General features: G+C 48.3%; 1 long non-coding RNA gene across 2 annotated transcripts in view; it reads right to left on the reverse strand.

Moving 5' to 3' along the window:
• The window catches only part of LOC104002349 (uncharacterized), a 75,205-nt gene that overhangs the window by 37,023 nt on the left and 20,687 nt on the right, over positions 1-17,495 (reverse strand). The window contains exon 1 of one of the 2 annotated variants that reach the window (XR_010151763.1): positions 12,936-13,535. The exons of the other annotated variant lie outside the window; for it this stretch is intronic. This is a non-coding gene — a long non-coding RNA (uncharacterized LOC104002349). Of the gene's footprint in view, positions 1-12,935; positions 13,536-17,495 lie in introns of those variants that run through there. 2 annotated transcript variants of the gene reach the window in all.

The following is a 17,495-nucleotide window of genomic DNA, read 5'->3' on the forward strand; positions in this document are numbered from 1 at the left end:
TGGGATGGCTGGGTCAAATGGTGTTTCTAGTTCTAGATCCTTGAGGAATCGCCACACTGACTTCCACAATGGTTGAACTAATTTACAGTCCACTTGGAATTCTTTAAAACATTCAACAAAAGAAAAAAAGATAACAGTAGTGGAAAGTTTGTAAGAAGGAAAAAAGAGGTGAAAAGCATTTTAAAAATTTTTTGAATTACAAATATACCTACCTTACTTTTCACATGTACTGTATATAAAAAAGCATTGTGGCTAAGTGTATTGGTTTCCAAAACACACCCCGCCTGCTGCCAAACATGCTTTAATTATTTAGGTAGTAGAGTTGGGAGGGGAGGCAGAGGGAGAGAGAAGGAGAATATTAAAAATCCTAGAATTTGTATAAAAGGAGAACCAATACTTTCATGGGTTAAGTAATGAAAAAAAAAATAGCTAACCTTTTATTTTAAGGAAAAGTCAGTCTCCCAAAGGCAGAGATTGAAATGCACTATCACTTAGGGAACAATCAGCTTGACCAAGCATCCCCAGCAACTCCCTCCTAGGACTCTTGCAGTCTGAGGGGTCAGGCTGCATTCTCCTAGTGGCAGCACAGCAGGCTCTGAAGTGCCTGACAGTGAAGTTGAAGGAGCAGAGTGAGGCAAATTCCTGCTCCAAACCTGCTCTTCCATTCTACAGACAGACAGGAAGAGGAGTGACACAGCTTGCCAACTCAGCCAGTCATAAAAGACTGATCCGTTTCTTCCAAACTGATGGTTCCTCCCTTTAGGAAATTGGGCACTTGAAGAAGCTTCTCCCATCCCAGTTGATTCTTCTGTGCCCATTTTCTCAGTAGCAAGCCATTAGCATGATGTTCAAGGAACAATCATCTAACACATGATGTACTGACGCTCTGTTTGATCAAACTGGGGCTTAAGAACAGCTGTGAAGGGCCAGGTGCGGGTGGCTCATGCCTGTAATCCCAGCACTTTGGGAGGCCGAGGTGGGTGCATCACCTGAGGTCAGGAGTTCGAGTCCCAGCCTGGCCAACATGGTGAAACCCTGTCTGTACAAAAATTAGCCAGGCCTGGTGGCAGGCGCCTGTAATCCCAGCTACTTGGGAGGCTGAGGCAGGAGAACCACTTGAACGGGGGAGGCAAAGGTTGCATGCAGTGAGCCGAGATCGCGCCACTGCACTGCAGCCTGGGCGACAGAGAGAGACTCCATCTCTAAATAAATAAATAAATAAAATAAATAGAATAGCTGTGAGATGGAAGAGGTTGCAAGTTTCCCTGGGAGCTTGTGGCACACAGAAGACCCCAGGACCTTGGCCTTAATGGGGTTAAGTTGCTGGGACGGGGGCTGGCTACTTCCACTCTAGAATAATAGTACTGAAGACCCCTTTGTTCATTTACTAGTTCATTCATTCAGAGAATATTTATTGAGCATCTACTATGTGTTTCCAGGCACTATTCTAGGCACTGGAGTTACAGTAGAGAACAAAACAGAAAAAGTCCTGCCCTCATGGAGCTAATATTTTAGTGGAGTGAGATAGATAATAAATAAAGTAAGTAAGATATATACTCTGTGAGCGTGTTAAGAGCCATAGAGAAAAATTAAGTAGTGGAGGGGGCAGGGTGTGTGGGGAAGAGGTGTTGCCATTTCAGAGAGTTCTTGGAAAGCCTCACTCAAAGCTGATGTTTCAGTGAAGACCTGGGAGGTGACAGGTGCTGTACTGACACCTGGGAAAAGAGTGTCCAAGGCAAAGCAAACAGTCAGTGCAAAGGCCCTGAGGTGGGCATGATGCTGGTGTATTTGGAAGACCAGGGATGACATCAGATCAGAGGAGAAGTGGGGGTAGAGGTAGATCATGCAGGACTTCACAGGCTGCTGCAAGCCCTTTGGGTTTTTCTCCAACTGAAATGGAAAGACACTGGAGGGTTTTATGTGGAAGAGTGACACCAAATGTTTTATGAATCACTGTTAGCTCATTTCTCAATTATATTATTACCACCATTTTAAAGGCAGGGAAACTGAGGTTCAGAAGGGTTAGGAGAGTTTCCCATAGGCACACAGCATGAGCTGCCAGAACTTCTCTCCTTTACTAATTTATTTATTTTGAGATGGAGCCTCGCTCTGCAGAGTGCAGTGGCGTGATCTCGGCTTACTGCAACCTCCGCTTCCCGGGTTCAAGCGATTCTCCTGCCTCAGCCTTCTGAGTAGCTGGGACTACAGGCGTGCGCCACCACGCCTGGCTAATATTTGCATTTTTAGTAGAGACGGGGTTTCACCATGTTGGCCAGGATAGTCTCGATCTCTTGATCTCATGATCCGCCCGCCTCGGACTCCGAAAGTGCTGGGATTACAGTGGGGAGCCACCACGCCTGGCCAACTCCTCTCCCTTCTAATCCAGGGCTCTTGGTGCTCCTGCATGTGGTTTCCAAATGTTCTCAACTCTTCTCCTGCTTGCGAAGGGGAGACCAGAGCCTTGGAGCTGGGAAAGGGGCAGGCAGGGCTGACTCTTCTCGAACCTGGATTGCTGGGCACCTGTTGTCCAGCATCATTTGAGGGCACGTATGGAAAGTGCTCTGGAAATTTATCAAGTATGGCACACATGGTGAGTGTTATGAGAGACTATCAAGATGCTCTCAATGATTCCTGCTGAACCCAGGTCCCGAGTGCCCAACAGGCCTCCATTTGAGCAATGGGTTGGCCATTGCTTGCAGCTGCTATTCATCTAGGAAGGTCCCAGCACCGGCCCCTGTTTCCACCTCCCCCAGCCCTCACATGTGGATCCACTGGTTTCACCTACAGCTCCAACCTTGGCCTGGTTCACTGATCGATCAGCCTGAGGCTAGAAGCACTTACACAGCTGGAGAGCAAGTCACTCTTTCTACTGGCACCCAGCACTGTGCCTGCAGCACAGACGTTGTCACACACCTGTCATCCCCTTGGGCACTGGGCCTTGCCCTCCTGTGTAGCCCTCAGCTGGGTCAGCCTGGCTCCTCCTGTGGGGGCGGGGGGCTGGCCCCAGAGCTGCCCTGGCTAAGGCCACAGGGTCATACTGGAAGTGAAGAGACCAGCCTCAACAAATCCAGGAAACAGACCCAGGTAGGAGTATGAAGGGCATGGCTGTAGTGTGGGGTGTGGAAGCCCAATTCTGGGCTTCCCAGAATTTCCCAGCAGGCTTGGGGCAGGGGTGGTGGCAGCCGGCCCAGTGGAAGGGAACCTCCATCCACCCTAGAAAGATTGTCCCACTTTCCTTGTGGGTCAGCACCTCACAATGTCACCACCAGAAGGGCTTTCTTCCCCACGTGGATTACATAGCAGGTAGATGGATTTCTGCTTGCAGACACAGAGGGGCCAGAGTTTTAAAGGCCGTCAGTACCCTATGGCCCATCTCAAAGAAAAAGACAAGGATAAGCAAAATTAGAAGGAAAGAAAGAAAGACTGTAAAAGTTAAACAAAACCACCCACAAATAGCTTGAGGCAGAAAAAAGATTGTACCATATCATGGCAATCGTGGACAGTTTGGCAGCTGAGGGAAAGATGACTCATTCCCAGGCTCCGCTTGCATAATCCTCCCCAGCCCAGGCAGGAGAATGAAACTAGGAAACTAATGCAATGACATTTAGTAGCAAAAAGGAAGCCCACACAACATTTGTGCAAGGCCATCCAAAAATAGCGGGCTCCTCCATGCTTGGGTTTTGAAACTATGCATTTTGCTTGAAATGCCTGAGTCGTGGCACATTTTTCTTGGGCCACCCACACCCTAATTCAGTTCATTTCAATTTAGCAGACATTTAATGCAGGCCTACTGTGCTCCAGGCTCTGTGCTAAGGATTTGGGAGTGGCAAATACAAGGATGGGGGAGACACTAAAAGGAAAGTGTGAAGGGAAGAATGAATGGAGTCAAACCCCACCACGATCCCTTACCAGGTCTGAACCTCAGTTTTTCTGTCTATAAAGTGGGAACAATGCCCACCTCATGAAATTGGGTGAGAGTTAAATGAGAAGAGCAAAGCCACAGGGGCTCATGAAAGGAGTCCTCAACTCTGCTCAGGGTGATCAGGAGGGCCAGCATGGAAGAAGAGGTCTTTGAAATGAGCCTTGACTCGTTTTAACTGAACCAAACTGCCAGACTGAATAGTGGCAAGTATTTCTTCTGTGCCTGCTGGGTGTCAGGCCTGGTGCCAGGTCCTGAGAATGTAAGGACAAAGGAGAGAAACCCATCATCAAGCAGTAATAATCCTAACAGTAGAAACAGTAAAAATAATACAGGGAAGCAGCTAGGCATAACGGTTGTGGGTGCTAGTTCTGAAAACAGACTCTCTGTGTACAAATCCTAGTTCTTTTACTCTCAGCTGTGTGGCTTGAGCAAGTTCTTTAACCACTCATTCTATGCTCCTGTTTCCTTTTCTATAAAATTAGTATACAAATAGCAATTCCTTATAGGATTGCTGTAAAAATTAATTGGAACAGTGCTTGCAAAGCACTTACCCTAGTGCCTGGTAAGTGGTCTGTCAGGGTAAGCTGCCACTATTTTCATTGCTACCATCACCATTATCTTCATCACCATTATCACCATCACATATCACAGAAGAGAGGGAGGTACAGAGTCCTCCAAGCAGAGGAGAACTTGGGAGAGTCTGGGAATGCCAGAGGAAGGAATGGTTATTCTTGAAGTGAGTTTTGAAAGACAAGGAGAAGTTTGCCAGTAGGATTCTGGAAGAAAGAGGTATTCCAGGCAGGGGGACAATATGAGAAAAAAGCATGAATGTGCAGAAGATAAATGTTCAGGAAACAGGAAATGGCTCAGGCCGACAGCCAGGCTGAAAGGATGGCCTGACCAGGGAGAGAGAGCGCAAGCGGGAAGGGAGTGAAAGTCCTTCCTTTCTTGGCCTTTTGCACACACCCTCCTGGCACATGCCAGGCAGTTAGGAAGCCCTGGGCCTGGACATGAGCACTAGCTCTCTCACAGAGCCCTTTCTGACCTTGGCTTCCTTCCAGGAGATGTTAAGACACAGCCTTACTGAGAATGCAGCCACGGTTACTATCACATTTATTGAGAAAACTATCCCTTATGTTATTCAGAGCTCTTTGCATACAGATGCTCAAGATAAATTCAACTTAGAATTCAGCCAGGAAAAAACATTGATAAAAATAATTTATAACTTTCATTCAGAGTTTACAACATGCCAGCCTCTAAGTGCTTTACATTATTAGCTCATTTAATTCTCACAACAACCCTATGAAGTAGGCACTATGATTGCTCCTGTTTTACAAATAGAGGAACTGAATGATAAAGAGGTTAACTCATTTGCCAAAGCAACATAGCTAGTAACTGGCAGAGCAAGGGCTCACGTTCTGGGAGTCAGGCTTTAGAGCATGTATTCTTTTTTTTTTTTTTTTTTTTGAGACAGGGTCTTACTCTGTTGCCCAGGCTGGAGTGTGGTGGCACAATCTCAGCTCACTGTAATCTCCACCTCCCGGGTTCAAACAATCCTCCCCCTCAGCCTCCCCAGTAGCTGGGACTACAGGCACACGTCACCACGCCCAGCTAATTTTTGTATATTTTGGTAGAGGTGGTGTTTCCCCATGTTGGCAAGGCTGGTCTTGAACTCCTGACCTCAGGTGATCTGCCCACCTCAGCCTCCCAAAGTGTTGGGATTAATGTGTGATCCACCGCGCCTGGCCAACATGTGCTCTTTCTTAACTCCTTTGTAATAAACAGAACTCTTGTCCTTTCTGTGTTTCCCTTTTTGCTTTGGCCACTGTCAGGGTTGACACTTCCCACTACATTCTTCCTTGCAATTTGTGCTCCAGCTGCTCTGGGCGCCTCACTTTTTCCAGAATTCCTTTGCATTGTCGTACCTCTATGCCTTTGCTCATGCCAGTCCTCCTACCTGATATGACTTGCCCTTTTTTTTTTCTTTTTTTAAACTTAATGACATGGAAAATTTATCATTTTGTAAGTGGAAGAAGTAAGTTACAAAACTACATATATACAAATACAGGCTGGGCACAGTGGCTCACGTCTGTAATCCCAGCACTTTGGGAGGCCAAGGCAGGCAGATTGCTTGCGGCCAGGAGTTCGAGACCAGCCTGGCCAACATGGTGAAACCCTGTCCCTACTAAAAATATAAAAATTAGCTGGGCATGATGGTAGGCACCTGTAATCCCAGCTACTCGAGAGACTAAGGCAGGAAAATTGCTTGAACCTGGGAGACAGAGGTTGCAGTGAGCAGAGATCACGCCATTGCACTCCAGCCTGGGCCACAGAGTGAGACTATGTCTCAAAAAAAAACAAACAAACATAAATAAATAAATAAATAAATAAACTTCCATTGTTGGTAAATAATATTTGAAGTGAATATATGAAAAAACCTCTGAAGATTTACGCACCAAAATAACATTGTTTAGATCTGAATGGCAGAATAACAAATTATTTTATTTATTTTTTTCTTGGTGATTTCTATTTCTTGAATGTTCACAGAAAATACATATCATTAAATTGTTACTTTTAAGAAAAATGTAAGTTAATTTTTTTCCATTAAACAATTTTTTAAAAAATGACTTATTACCCAACCAGGCGCAGGAGCACTTTGGGAGGCTGAGGCGGGCAGATCACGAGGTCAGGAGATTGAGACCATCCTGGCTAACATGGTGAAACCCTGTATCTACTACAAATATGAAAATTAGCCGGGCATGGTGGTGGGTGCCTGTAGTCCCAGTCACTCAGGAGGCTGAGGCAGGAGAATGGTGTGAACCTGGGAGGCGGAGCTTGCAGTGAGCCGAGATTGCACCACTGCACTCCAGCCTGGGCGACAGAACGAAACTCCATCTCAAAAAAATAAATAAATAAATAAATAATGACTTTTACCATTTTGACCCTTTTTAAGTATGCAGTTTTATGACATTAAGTACATGTGCATTGTTATGCAACCATCTAGGATGATGTTCTAACCTCATTTCCAGCTTAGCTGCATTCACTATCTTTCCAGGACTAGGGTAGTTTTCACCTTCTGTTTAAAACTTTCTCTGTCTCCTCCCATACCCCCAGCAGAAATGATGGCTCATCTCTCTCCACTCTCCTGTTATGGGGAGTGTGTCATTATGTGTCACTCATATCATTCTGCAATAGTGGTCAAGTGAGCAGCCCCTAGAGCCTTCATTTCCTGTATTTGATACCTACTATTTGTGTCCTAGGATAGCTGGGGCAAGTCACTTAATCTATCCGTGCCTCAGTTTCTTCAACTTTAAAAATAGACATTATCAGAATGGCTATTACTACAACATCAAAAAATAGCAGATGCTGGCAAGATTGCAGAGAAAAGTGAACTCTTATACACTGAAAGTGGGAATGTAAATTAGTTTAGCTGCTTTCAGTGGAAAGCAGTCTGGAGATTTCTCAAATAACTAAAAATAGAACTACCATTCGACCCAGCAATCCCATTTCTAGGTATATTCCCAAAGGAATATAAATCGTTCTATTATAAAGACACATGCACACATATGTTTATCTCGGCAGTATTCACAACAGCAAAGACATGGAATCAACCTAGAGGCCCATCAGTGGTGGACTGAATAAAGAAAATGTGGTACATACACACCATGGAATACTATGCAGCCATAAAAAAGAATGAAATCATGTCCTTCGCTGAGGCGATTATCCTAAGTGAATTAATGCAGGAACAGTAAACCAAATACCACATGTTCTCACTTATAAGTAGGAGCTAAACATTGAGTACACAGGGACACAAAGAAGAGAATGATAGACACCAGGGCCTACTTGAGAGTAAAGGGTGGGAGGAGGGTGAGGACTGAAAAACTACCTATCAGGTACTATGCTGATTACTTGGGTGATAAAATTACACCAAACCCCTATGACATGCAATTTACCTATGTAACAAACCTGCACGTATATCCCTTGAACCTAAAACTTGGAAAGGAAAAAATAGACATTATTAGTTTTATTTCACAGATAAGGACACCAAGGCTTACAAAGGTTAAGTTTGCCCAAGATCCCAAAGAGGGTAAGTAGTGAAACACTTTTAAAGCAAGTTATCTGTCCCTAGAATGCACATGTTTAATCTGTGCCCCTCTAAATAATAACAATGCTGCCATTTATTGATCACTTATTATGTGGCAGGCTGTCAGCAAGGTATGTGGTGCAATAACCTATTTAATCCTCATAAGTAGCCCCATAAAAATGGTTATTCGTAGCCTTTCTTTTTTTGTTTTGTTTTTTTTTTTTGAGATGGAGTCTCGCTCTGTCACCTAGGCTGGAGTGTAGTGGCGCGATCTTGGCTCACTGCAACCTTCTCCTCCCAGGTTCAAGTGATTCTCCTGCCTCAGCCTCCTGAGTAGCTGGGATTACAGGCATCCACCACCATGCCAGGCTAATTTTTTTGTATTTTTAGTAGAGACATAGTTTCACCATCCTGGCCAGGCTGGTCTTGAACTCCTGAACTTGTGATCCACCCGCCTCAGCCTCCCAAAGTGCTGGGATTACAGGCATGAGCCACCGCGCCCTGCCCCGTAGCCCATTTTACAGATGCAGAAACTGAGGCCCAGAGAGGTGAAGTCATTTGCCTAAATTCCTCAGCAGAATCAGAATTTGGTGACTATAAAGAATGCCTTCTTATTCACTACACTATGCAAAAACGGTTTGATTTCTCAAGTCTGTAACTGAGGACTCAATTGATGACTACAGATCGTTCTTATGACAGAGAAGGGCAAGGCTTTAGAGTTCAAAGACAGGGATTCAGCAAGGACTCGAAAGTATGGAGAAGCCTTCACAGAAGAGGCTGCACTGAGCCCTGCAGACTGGCGGTGGCGGGCCCATCCTACCTGGGGCTGGCAGTGAAGGTGGGACTCCTCAGAAGCTGTCAGTTCTCAGTTAAGATTAATGAGACAGAAGTGGGATCTGGGCCAGGGCTATTGCCCAGGAGATACCACTGGAAGCCAAAGCCCAGCTAGAGATGGCCAGTGTTAAAGATGAGCTCAATTCGGGAGATGCCCAATTAGAGCAGGGAGAACACTAGAATTCACAGGTGCACTCAGCAGGTGTCTGAGCAGATGGCTGGGTGTGGGAAGGGGAGAGTGTGGGAAGACTCCAAATGGGCCTCTCATGGGGCCTCCTTTCCACAGTTACAGGCTTCTCTCCTGGAAGCCAAAGCCCTCCCCACCATGGGTGCCCCTCTGTCAGCCTTAATGACAACTCAGGCCTCCAACAGGGTAAGATAACAGGAAGCATTCCAGGGAGCCAAAGGATAAGACGTGCGCAGGGTGTGATGTGGAAGAGTGAAAGGTGGAGATAGAGGGGAGGAGACAGGCAGAGCACAGAAAGGGGGAGGGAAAGGGCACTTTGGAAGCAGCTGTTTATTTACAGTTGAGGCCTTCCTGGGAAATCAAGGTTACCTCTTCCTAAAGCCAGTTCTCCAGGCTCTGCTTGTCAAAGCTTTGCTAGTTGTGTTCAGGCTGTGTGCTTGAAAGTAACACTGCTGCCCTTTGGAGGAAATGCTAGTTAACTCAGGCCTTCTGCAGACAAAGCCTGGCCTTCCCACCTGCTGACCCCTTTCTTTTCTGGTGATCACCTGCTGGGTTCCCCCATTATGTCCACTCTACAATGTGCACGTGATGTGTGTGTGTGTGTGTGTGTGTGTCTGTGCGTGTGTGTGTTTCCAAAGGAAAGAGGGCTGAGCACGAATAACAGCAACTACATCTATCATCCTTTAAGCTTTACCCTGATCCAAGATTGCTCTCAACAAATTCTCACAATGATCCCTCAAAGTAGATCTTTTTATTAACTCTTTTTACAGGTACAGAATCGTGGGTCACACAGCTAAGAACTAGCTGAGCTGGAACTTGAGCCCAGGCCTGCCTGATTCCAAGACAATTAGTCAAAAAGTCCTCTCTGGGGGTGCGCTGAGGTGGGAGCTTCATCTTTTCTGGTTTCATCCTGAAACACTACCACGTGTGGTTTACTTCATCATCCCCTTTGAACCATTAACTCTACCCTCTACCCAGCCCTGGAGATGTACAAAAGCTAAAAAAAATAGACAAAACATGGTAACAGGGTATCAACAGAGACTCTGAGGAGCAGTACTTGGTCCAGATTGAGGGGAGGCTTTTAGGGACTATTTCTTGAAGGATGAAACATCTAAGCTGAAACTTGAAGGGTGAGTAGGAACAGACAGGGATAGTGGAAAGGTATTTAGGCAGAGATGAGAGTCTGTGCAAAGGTCTGGAGGCGTGGAATACCAGGGCTTCTTCAGGAAACTCACTGGTCATTTGGTATGGGCAGACCCCTGGGAGTAGCAGAAATGCAGTTGGTGAAGGTAGCAAGTACTTACCTATCCTCCTAAGGAACTTGGACTTCATCACAAGGAGATGACGGGGAGGCACTGAAGGATTTCAGACAGGAGAACAATGAGTTCAGACTCCTGTTTGAGTTGAGCACTGCTCTTTCTACTTTCAGAAAGGCAGCTGTGACACTGTGGACAGCACCTGGAGCCCTGATGTTTAATTCCGAATTGGACCTTAAGCAAGTCACTTCCTCTCTTGGAACTCAGTTTCCTTATTTGTAAAAACTGAAGAGGTTGACCAGATGGCCACTTGGATCATTTCCAGCTCTTACATTCTAAGACAAAAAACTATGACCTCTCCAGGGGAAACAATGAGGATACCAGATCTCTTTCTGGTTTTTTGATTCCTCTAGAGTATACTATAGAACTGAAGAAGGCAGTTGGATGTAAGAGTTTAGAGTTCAAGACAGAGGTCTAGCGGGAGAGAAGCATTTAGGAGCCCTCGGTATACACAACATTTGAAACCCTACGTCATCTCACCCAGTCCCAAGGCTTCGAACATCATCTATACCAAGAGATCTCAAATTTCTCTCTCCAATCATACCTCTGTTCCAAACTCCAAATCACACATCCCACTGCCTTCGAGGCACATCTACTTGGATGTCCAATAGGCACCACCAACAAAACATGTCCAAAATGGAACTCCTGATCTTCCCGCTCTACTACCCTAACCTGCGTCACCCTCACCTTTCCCTATGTCAGTTCATGGCAACTCTATCCTTCCAGTTGTTCAGGTAAAAAATGTACACATCAGCCAGGAGCGGTGGCTCACGCCTGTAATCCCAGCACTTTGGGAGGCCGAGCGGGGTGGATCACGAGGTCAGGAGATCGAGACCATCCTGGCTAAAACGGTGTAACCCTGTCTCTACTAAAAAATACAAAAAAAAATTAGCCAGGCATAGTGGCAGGCGCCTGTAGTCCCAGCTACTTGGGAGGCTGAGGCAGGAGAATGGCGTGAACCCAGGTGGCGGAGCTTGCAGTGAGCCGAGATTGTGCCACTGCACTCCAGCCTGGGCGACAGAGCGAGACTCTGTCTCAACAACAACAACAACAACAACAAAGTACACAATATTCTCAGTTCCTCTATAGCTCTTATACTCCCTATTCAATCCAACCTGAAATATATCCAGAATCCACCTCCATCACTACCACCAGGTTCCAGCCAACATTATTGTTTACCTGGATTAGTGAAACCATCTCCTTATTCCCCTCATGGTCTACCCTTAATGCTGCTTTTTAGAATATCAGCTAGGTCATGTTAGGACTCCCCAGTGACTTTCTTTCTCATCAGAACAAAATTCAAAACCCTTACCCTGACCTACACGGCCCCACGAAATATGCACCCTCCACTTCCTCTCTGACCTCATCCCCTACCACTGTCCCCTTCACTCTGCGCCCTCCAGTTCTTTGAACTCCTGCCTCAGGGCCTTTGCACTTGCTGTTCCCTCTGCCTGGAAAGCTCTCACCTGGAGCACTACAGCTCCATTACTTGCTTTGGGTCTCTGCCCAATGTCAGCTTGTGAGAGAGGCCTTCCCTGATCACTCTCACTAAAATAGCACGCCTCTGCCACACTTTGTCCCTTCACTCTGCTACAGTCTTCATTTTAACACTTATCACCATCTAATGAAGATATTTATGCATTGTCTGCCTCCCCACCTACAATGGAAGTTCCATCACCACCTGGACCTTTTGTTCACTGCTTTGTCTGCGATGCCAAGAAAGTTGTCTGGTAAGTTCTCAGTAAGTGCTTTTCATACGAATATGAATAAAACAAAGTGACAAGGTCACATGTCTAGAAAGCATAGGGCAGAGATTTGAATCCGGACACAACCTGCTTGAGGGCTTCAAGCCCAACCACTGTGCGGTTCTTCCTGTTGATGACGGGGCGGGCTGGGGAAATCTGAGGTCCCTCAGCAATTCAGTCCTATACTTAGGGGAAGAGCCGCGGGGCTGGGGGGTGGGTAGGTAAGGACAAGAACACAGTGTGGCTTTTCCCAGCCCTTCCTCTACTCGCTGCGGGGTGTGCTTGGTTTTAACAGCACTGGCCATGGGGTCGTGTGGGCGCAGGGGCAGTCTTCAGGGAAGACAGGATGGGGGTACATACGGAGGGACACTTCTGTCCCCTCAGGGCAGCAGAAAGCACGGACTCTCCGAAGGAGAAAGGCCAGGTGGGAAGGAGGCGCCAGACCTTCGCCGAATTACCTCCCCGGAGAAAATCCACGCGGGGACCTTGGGCAGCAGAACCCTAATGAAGGGACCCTGGCAGGAGGCAGGACCACAGAAATTCAGAAGAAAGAACGAAACAGAGCGAGACTGCACGGTGGGGCCTCCCGGGACGTTCTTCGCGAAGGACGCGCACATTGCAGGGCGCAAGCGTGCCCGGGACGCTGCTGGAGGCGCCGTCGCTCCGCGGCGGAGGCGGCCCCGTTTCCCCGCTCTAGTCCTCGCCACTTCCTCTGCACGGGCTTCCAGGAGACTCGGCCTCCGTCGGCGACGCTGGCCCGCGCGCCCACCGCCCCCCGCCGCGGCCGCGCTCTCCCCTTGCACGCGCGCCGCCCGCCCACCCCGTGCGCCGCCGCTCACCCACCCACCTGTGCACACCCTGGCTGGTCGTGGAACGCATCTCCCAGGAGTCCCCAGCAGACTCCAAGACTCTGGGGTCTCGCTCTTGGCTGCAGCGTCAAGACTGGCTGCACAGATGGCCTTGCTGCACATGAAAAAAAGCCATCGGCAGGCTGGGGACCCTGAGCCCTCTGATCTCTTGGCGAAACGGGATTCTCTGTCCACGAGAATCTAAAGGGCCTGGTTTCTTTGCCCTCTACCTCCTCCTCCGTGCATGTGGAGCTGGGGAAAGGCTGAAGTCTGGAAGTTGGGCCACCCGGCTTCCTGTCTCACTGCTGTCTCTCGCTTGCTGTAAGACCTTAGACCAGTGACTCCCGGTCTCAGATTCCCTAACTTTAAAGCCAGCAGTGTAGATAAGATGGTCTCTCCCGTTCCTCCAGGACAGGGATTGGGTCCTATTTTTTCTCATGATCCCCGGATTGAAAAGTGGGAGAGTACATTCGGTTTAAGAATGATTGTTCCTATTGTAATGTATTCCTGTTGGGGGGTGTGTGTGTGTGTGTGTGTGTGTGTGTGTGTTATTTGAACCAGATGTTTTCATCCCATGTGCAAAGTCCTAAATGGCCCCCATTGTCCTGCAGCTGGGGACACAGAGCAGAGATTTCACACACATGCCGAATTCATCTTAAGGTTCAGTTAAACCCCGAGCTCAAGGGACCAAACCACAACCCACCTGGCTAAAGTTTTCCGTTTCCCGAAAACTCCCCTGCACCTTTGAAGAGGGATGATGTCCCAGAGTTGTGGCTCTGTCCCAACCCCCTCCTGAGAACAGATGAGCCTCAAGGTCGAAGCCTGGGGGAGTGGAGAGCAAGCTGTGTGGGAATCAGGGTGAACCTAAAGTGAGGCCCCAGTTGGAAAGACCGGGTCTTCTCAGTGGCAGGTACTCAGGAGGGGACAGGTTTTTAGAGCTTCAGATGGAAGCCATCTAGAAAATTATACCTTACAGCTGCAGCCATACCTGGCACTTTTGTAAGCACCTCTCCAGTGCCAGCATCGTCCAAAATAAGGGTGTAATGTTGAGGTCATTACTGTGGGCAAAAGGGGGCTCACCTCAGCTGGAACCTCCTGAGAAGTGTACAGAAGTCCTCCCTGACAAGTATGAAACTGGGGTTCAGAGAATTTAAATCGCCTGCCCAAGGTCACACCGCTGGGGAGTAAGGCATTGGCCAGCAGGGATTAGAACCTTCTGTTGTCAGAGCTCGTGATTTTCCCATAATACTACAGACCAGGGTCTAGTTAGGCTCTGACTCGTGGGGGACTTTGGGCCCATCACCTGACCTCCCTCTGGAGGTGGCTCAGTTTCTCACCTGGGCGGGGGATGATGAAGGACCTAGGGAGAGAAATCACAGAAACAGGGGAGGTGCTCACAGCATAGCAGAGCATGAGCAGGGCACAGGGTTGGGGCTGTCATCCTAGGCATGGGGTGTGGGTGGGGGTGTCATCCTGGGCATGGGGTGAGGGTGGGGTGTCCTCCTGGGTGTGGGGTGGGGAGGGGTATCATCCCAAGCACCGGATTGTGGTGGGGTGTCATCCTAGGCATGGGGTGTGGGTGGGGGTGAGTGTCATCGTGGGCATGGGGTGGGGATGGGGGTGTTATCATGGCACGGGGTGGGGGTGGGGTGTCCTCCTGGGTGTGGGGTGGTGAGGGGTATCATCCTGGGCACAGGGTGGTGGTGGGGTGTCATCCTGGGCATGGGGTGGGGGTGGGGTGTCCTCCTGGGTGTGGGGTGGTGAGGGGTGTCATCCTGGGCACAGGGTGGTGGTGGGGTGCCATCCTGGGAATGGGGTGGGGGTGGGGCTGTCATCCTGGGCACCGAATGGGGTGGAGGTGTCATCCTGGCCACGGGGTGGGGGTGGGGAGTCATGCTGGGCATGGGGTGGGGGTGGGGCTGTTATCCTGGGCACAGGGTGGGGGTGGGGGTGCCATCTTGGGCATGGGATGGGGTGGAGGTGTCATCCTGGGCTTGGGGTGGGGGTTTCATCCTGGGCACAGGGTGGGAGTGGAGGTGTCATCCTGGGCAGGGAGTAAGGGTGTGGGTGGGGGTGTCATCCTGCTGTGTACGGGCACCAAGGAAAAATGAGGAGCCATGTATGAAGGGAGACTCTGGGAGGCCAGGCTGCCCACCTCACTTCCCTTCTCCTCCCCCTCCCCCAGCCACAGTCTCCCCAGGCTGGGAGACCTCAAGTCTGATTGCACCAACACCTGGTTTGCATTAAGAAGTTCCTGACTGCTGAAGGAAGCCTCCCATAGAGACTTACTCTTCCCGATTACATAGGGCTTTACAACTTACCAAGTATTTCCAATCATTTTTTATTTTTATCTTCCCACACCTCTTTGAGGTGAGCAGAGAAGGCGTTGTTATTATCCCAATTTTACAGCTCCATGGAAGGGAACTTGCAGACCACAGCCCAGCCCCCTCCCATTACAGACACATTAATGTGGCCCAGAGAGGAGAGGCTACTTGTCCAAGGCCACACAGGTAATGCATGGCAGAGTCAGGACAAGAAATGAACTCTCTTGGCTGATAGGCCGATGTTCTTGCTAATGCACTGACCCAGGACATCCAGACTCCCGGGATTTCCCTGGGAAGTTGCTTAGGCTGGGCGCAGTGGCTCATGCCTGTAATCCCAGCACTTTGGGAGGCCAAGACAAGTGGATTGCTTGAGGCCAGGAATTCGAGACCAGCCTGGCCAATATGGTGAAACCCTGTCTCTACTAAAAATATAAAAATTAGCCGGGCGCGCCTGTAATCCCAGCAGGTGGCTGAGGCAGGAGAAGTGCTTGAACCTGGGAGGTGGAGGTTGCAGTGAGCTGAGACTGTGCCACTGCATTCCAGCCTGGGCAACAGAGCAAGACTGTTTCAAAAAAAAAAAAAAATCCCCTCGACTGGGCATGGTGGCTCATGTCTGTAATACCAACACTTGGAGAGACCGAGTCGGGAGGATCACTTGAGCCTAGGAGTCAAGAGCAGTCTGGGCAACATAGGAAGCCCCCATCTCTAAAAGAAAAATAAACAAATTTAAGCTGGGCATGGTGGTGCATGCCTGTGGTCCCAGCTACTTGGCAGGGCTGAGGTGGGAGGATCGCTTGAGCCCAGGAGGTCGAGGTTGCAATGAGCTAAGATTACGCCATAGCACTCCAGCCTGGGCAACAGAGCAAGACACTGTCTCAAAAACAAAACAAAACAAAACAAAAAACAAGTCCCCTTAACAGCATTTTCCCCAATGTCTGCCTTTTCTTCAAGAAAGTTGGGTGAAGATTAGGGAAGAAAGAAGATTGTGTCTTGACTTTGGCCCTGCCTTCCTGTGCTGGGTTAGGTGAGGGGAGGGGGCTGGTGAAGGGTGAGTGAAGGGTGTGGTGGCAGCCAGCTGGGGTTCCCATGGTGCCCTGCAGCCACACAGTCAGTGGTGGCTAACCCCTACCCTTCTCCTTTTCCATCCTATTTTCCAACCCTGGCCTGTGGTTATTGATGACCACACGGCTCCTCTGTGGCCTACAAGAACCCTCTTCGCAAGGATTCACTTAATCACAACCAGAGGGCAGAAAAAGTGGACTCGGAGATTTTTTTAATAACCAGCAGCTACAAAGAGGACTGAAACAAATTGAGTTTTATTAAAAGAATCCTCCATTAGCCAGAAAATGTTATTACCTTGCATCCTCTCCTCCCTGAGCTTTCTGCTTAATAGAGTATTGATTGAAACATACATTTCCAAAGTCTGGTCTCAGAGGAGGGGAAGGGGAAAAACCCAAATAATTCAGAAATGAAGAGACCTCTTGCAGAAATGCAAGAGACCTAGCTGAAGTATTATTCTCTGATAGATTTTGGAGGGATGCTGGAAAGAAAAACAATTAATTAAGCAAGTAACAGGCTGAGGTCTGGCCTGAAGCAAAAGTTTTGTGGCTGAGCTATAAAAAGGTTAAGTGTCTAAGGGAAAACCCAGAAGCATTCTAACCAGCTGCTCAAATGGGTGCTGCTATAATTCCATAGTTTGCACCTGACCTGGGCAACAGCTGGCTCTTGGCTCCCAGCAGGGAGAGTGTGTCCCTACTGATTGATCCAATTGAGAAATTCCTCTTCCACTTTGTACTTTGAAATCCAATAACTTACCTCCTTTCTTCCTCCTGCAACCCCAAAGACAGAAAATTAGCCAGTTGGGTGAATGGACTTCATAAGTGATTCATCATATCAATATCATATCAGGGATGCTAAAGACTGCCCTTTGAGGGTAAGTAGGCAACCATCTTGAGCTCAATTTTCCTCCCCCAGTATGATCCTGAACATCCAATGGCTCCCTGCTACCTTTAGGATAAAGCCTAGGCTTCTTTGCATGCATCTCAAGTCCTCCAAACTGAAACTCACATTATCTTTCCAACTTAATCTAACAATTCTACATCATATGCCATCTGCCCCAGCCAAGCTACTAAGTCTTTCTTACCTATTCATTCAGATTCTTCCCAAAACATGTGAGGGCCAGAGAAAAAAGATTATCTCAATGAAACCTTCCCAGGATAGACTACAGACTTTCTG

The sequence above is a fragment of the Pan troglodytes genome, chromosome 16 (assembly GCF_028858775.2).
Source record: "Pan troglodytes isolate AG18354 chromosome 16, NHGRI_mPanTro3-v2.0_pri, whole genome shotgun sequence".
Lineage (NCBI taxonomy): Eukaryota > Metazoa > Chordata > Mammalia > Primates > Hominidae > Pan > Pan troglodytes.